Consider the following 4,658-nt stretch of genomic DNA (forward strand, 5'->3'; position numbering starts at 1 on the left):
CCGAAGCACGTCAGTACCACGGACAGCGCTCCCGACGGCCGTCCCGGGGTGCGCTTGCGCCCGCGTTCAGCACCGCGGACAGCGCAAACAACCTCCAGGCGCCTTTGCTCTCCCTGATAATCAGGGAGAGCTTCTGTGCCCCGTCCTTGGCTCCCTCCCCCAGACTCCGGGATACCCCAGAGGAGGAAGAGGGCGGCAGGTTGTGTATTGTGTGGCGTCCTGGCACAGTATATGCTGCGCTCCAGCCCATTAACCATGGCCAAGCCAGAACCATCCAAAAGGCCAGGGAGTTTTACAAGGTTTTCACTGCCTGGGTTTGAATGCTTCTCTTTGTAAGCTGCGTTGAGTTCAAAATGAAAAGCACGTAGCACTGGGTCTGGTTCATGGCAAGGGGTCGGTCAAATGCAAAGGTGAGGTTTAAACCCTTTAAACTTAAGACAAAAACAAAATCCCAGATCATCAAAACTGGGAGTGGCTCTCAGGCTGTGTGTGGAGAGCAGGGCACCCAACTCCCACGGCAGCACGGGAGAGGTGTTGTCCAGCTTCCTCTCTTGGCCTCGGAGGACATCCTAGCTCCAAAGGGTTTTCTGACCAGAGGGTAGGGCAGGTGTGAGGATTACCACCTCACAGATGGGTGAACTGAGGATGAAGAGGATTGATCACGTGCTCAAGGTCATCCAGCCAGTATGTGGTGGAACTCTGATGTGAATGTTGGGTCTTACTGATGCCAGCATTCTTAATGTGCAAAGTGACAGATAATCAACAACCAGGTGCCAAAGAGAAGGCAGTCCATGTGGGGTGCCCAGAGGGGTCCTCTCTCTTCAGGATGCCCCTTGCGGCCCTTGGTCTTTCCAGCTGCTTTACCTGCCACTGGTCCATCTCACAGGGGTAACAAGGAGGTCCTGGTTCAATCATGCCAAGGATGGCAACCTTCCATCCCTCCCCCCTCCACAAAGTCCTGTCAGTACCCAGGGTTTGAAGGGCAGTCATTCTCCCATCAGTAATCACCACCGTAGTCTGGGTTTCTATGGATTTTTTACCCAGTGGAATGCTCTAAGCCCCTCTGTTTGGAGGTGAAAGGCCTGAAGACCCCTTGTGAGTGGGGCATATGGGGATTCTCTGGGCACAGGGTGTCAGAGTTTCCTGCTGGTGACCTCCTCCACTTCTCGCTGCCCCTGCCACAGCCTAGCCCCCTCTGGTCTATCCTCCATCATTCTAAAGCACAAATCAGATCACCCTCCTCTTCCAGAAACACCTGAAGGCTGCCACGATCCAGGGCTGGCATCTGGGCTCTGCAGCCTGATATGAAGGACTTCCTGACTGGCTCCTATAGGCTGTCCTGCACAGTCCCTAAGCCTGCACCCCGTGTCCAGAGCTCCTGAGCCCGATGGTCGATCTGCCATGTGCCTGCACCTGCAGTTCCCTCATTCAGCCGTGCCCTTGGCCACTTGTCCACATGCATCATTCCTACTTATCTTAGTGGGAGCACCACCTGGAAGCCATCTGATTTCCCTGGGGAAAAGGGAGGTGCCACCCTGAGTATCCCTCCACACCCTGAGCTTCACTCTGTCCTGTTTTCACACATCATGGGACATTTATCCATCCACTTGTGGCTCTGGTTCCAGACTGTGGGCTCTTGGACGTTGTGCATGTGTCTCACTTAGCTCTCTGCCCCCCATCAAAGTAAAGGCAGAATCCAAAATGCAAAAACATGTTTACACTGACAAGGAAAATTGGAAGGCCAAGTGCAGAGGGGGTGGGGCAAGCATTTCAGCCCACCCACTCTCCTTTCATCCCAGTAGTGGTCTGACTTCCTGCTCTAGCTCTCTGGCCCCTTTGAATAGGGAAATGGCCCTGGCTGGAGAGTCAGGGCCCTGGCCACCTTGGCTCTGTCTTCCACCACAGAGGGGTCTGGCACTGATCAATTTTCTCCTTGGTGTAGTGGATGCAGATGGTGTCCCATCCAGATCCTGCCCAGATCCCCACTCAGATCCCTGCTTAGATCCTTTACTAGGCCCCCACCCAGATCCTTGTCCAGACCCCAGCCCCTGCTGCTAAGAGTGGAGGGGCTCAAGTTCACACCCATGAGCTACTCAGGAGAACTGTCCTTGGCTGATAGGAGACTCATTCCCAGAGACACCTCGGAGGACACTGCCCTCCTTCAGGGGTAGACAGCGGTCAGGATGGATACTCCTGGGCTCCCTGCAGATCAGGCCAAGGCAGGACTTCAGCAGAAGGCATCCTTGCTCTGTCCTGTCCGTGCCTCCTGGATTTCTCCTGCCTCAGTAAATCCCAGGCGCCCGAATCTGTGCCTCTCACTCTGCCTGGGTCTCACTAGGTGTGGCAGGTTGGGATGGGGTAGAGACTGGCCCAGGAAGTCCCTGACCAAGGGAGGACTTGTTACCCCTGTGGTGCTGTGTGTCTCTGTGCACAGCTTAGTTCAGGGTGTGTCTGTGGACATTTACGGGAATGCTTCTTATCCCTCACACCCCTGCCCCCCCAGCCCCACCCAACTGGAAAAACTCTGATTAGAGCAGAAATGTCATGGATAACTTAACCACAGTTTTTCTTTCCCTTCATCCCCTTACTCAGCCATCCCCTTACTTTGGCCACACATGACCTGCACTGGGCAGAAGTGACCAAGGAGCCAGCTCTGAGCTCAGGCCTTAAGACCATCTGTGTTTCTGCCCCTTGCAGCTTCCGCTGTCCTCTGTGAAGAGAACATGCTCCTGACACTCAGCTGGGACTAGGAATAAAGGTCTGGAGCCCACCTGAACCCCACCTGGTGAGCCCAGTCGGGGGCAGCCAATGGCAGCTGATCATGATCCACAAGCAGGTAATGGGTGACAATGGCCGTGGACCACTGAGAGCTTTGGGGCTGTTTGTTACACAGCAGTGTTGTAGCAGAAACCTGACTGATACAAGTGGGGCACCTTATCATCCATGACATGCTAGAGTTGAGAAGACGTGGCCTCAGCAGTCCCCACCCATTGTCTGTTCACGTACCATGTTACCTGGCTGTCTTCTATGTGTCCCACAGCTGACCTATTCTCTGCTCACCCGACCCACAGTCACAGGACTCTTTCCTGGACATCTCCACAGTCACCCAGTCTCAGGTACCATGTTTCTCCCCCCAACCCACATCCCACGGGGGGCTCATTCCTTCATCCACCACACATTCAGCTACTCTCCATGGCACACCTCTGACAGGGTGGACCCTGTGGTGGGCGTGGGGGCAGAAATGAGCCAGATGGGCAGGTCTGCCATCAGGGAGGCTGGGCAGCTACCCAGTTAGCAGGGAGAGCTGGCCGTCACCGGTGGTCCTTCAGTTTCCCCCTAAGGCGCCCTGAGGGAGGGAGGGCAGTCATGAGGACGGGTGGGAAGGTTAGGCATGGAGGACATGGGCCTTCCCTAGTCGGAAGAGTGGACAGCGTCCAAGGAGGAAGAGGGGAGGCGGCACGGGGAACCCGATCAGGGTGCGAGGAGGGGTCCAGGCCAGGTACACAGAAGGTGTTCAACAAATGCATTCAGTGAAACTGTTCCTGCCCAGCATGCACGTGCCACAGTCACACCCGCGGTGCTCACTCAGGGTCGGGAGGGCAAGTGGTGGGGGGCGTTAGGTCGCGTAATGAGCTTAATTGAGGTTAATGCCTCTTGCACGTCTCCCTGATTATTAAATTATTATCACACGCGTGAATCATAATTAGAAGTTTGAGTAACACTCCAAGGGAAGACTTGGAGGAGCGATTCTGGAATACCGCTGTCCCGGGCCTCCTAAGGGGATGCGGAGGAGTGGGGGAGGGGCAGGTGGGGGTGGGGTGAGCGCGTGCCCGCGGGAGTATGCGCGTGCGCGGGATGGGGCTTGTGCGCCGGGCGGGGGGCGGCGTGAGCGCGGGCCCGGACCCGGATGGGCAGGACTGGGGGAGACTCCGGCCCGCCCCCCCCCCCCCGCGACGGGCCCGGCCCGCACTGGCCCCCCACTACCAAAGCCCCTCCCGTTGGGGGGTCATTTGTGTGAGCTGAGGGTCCCCCGCAGCCTGCCTGCTGTCAGCTGCCGTCCCTTCCCCGCAAGACGCGACGTGGCGACCGCGCTGCGGTTGGGGGCTCAGGGCCAGAGGGGCTCAGGGTTGTACTTTCCCTCTTCTCCCGAGGCCGCCCTGCTGACGCCTTTTGGAACTGCAACACCCCGGGGGGCCCCCTCCCCAAGGTCACTTCCCGGGGTACCCCTCACTATTCTGAGCCTCTGGACCTGCCGGCACCCAGCCAGGAGGCCCTCAGTGCATGAATACATGCTGGTTGAGATGTGTGTCCGCGTCCTCCACACGCATGTGGCAGTGTGTCCATGCACACGTGTGGCTCTGCATGTGCCTGCTCCGTGCGTGTGTGCCCACGTGACTCCGTGTGTGTGTGTGTCCGTTCGTGCGCGTGGCTGTATGCGCCCTGTGCCCAGCGTGGGTCTGACTCCATCTCTGCAGCCCGAGTGCCCTGTGCCTGCGAGCGGGCCCCAGGGGTCGCCGGGGTGCTGCGGGCGGGAGCTGAGGCTCTCCAGCGGGTCAGGTCGTCGGAGTCCGGCGGGGCTGCGGCGCACGGGTGTCCTGTGGGAGCCTGATCCTCAGCCGCTCCGCCCTGCCCCCCCACAGCCTCCCCCTGCACAGCTC

The sequence above is a fragment of the Callorhinus ursinus genome, unplaced genomic scaffold, assembly GCF_003265705.2.
Source record: "Callorhinus ursinus isolate GAN/ISIS: 27379988/994484 unplaced genomic scaffold, GSC_fseal_2.0 scaffold4, whole genome shotgun sequence".
Lineage (NCBI taxonomy): Eukaryota > Metazoa > Chordata > Mammalia > Carnivora > Otariidae > Callorhinus > Callorhinus ursinus.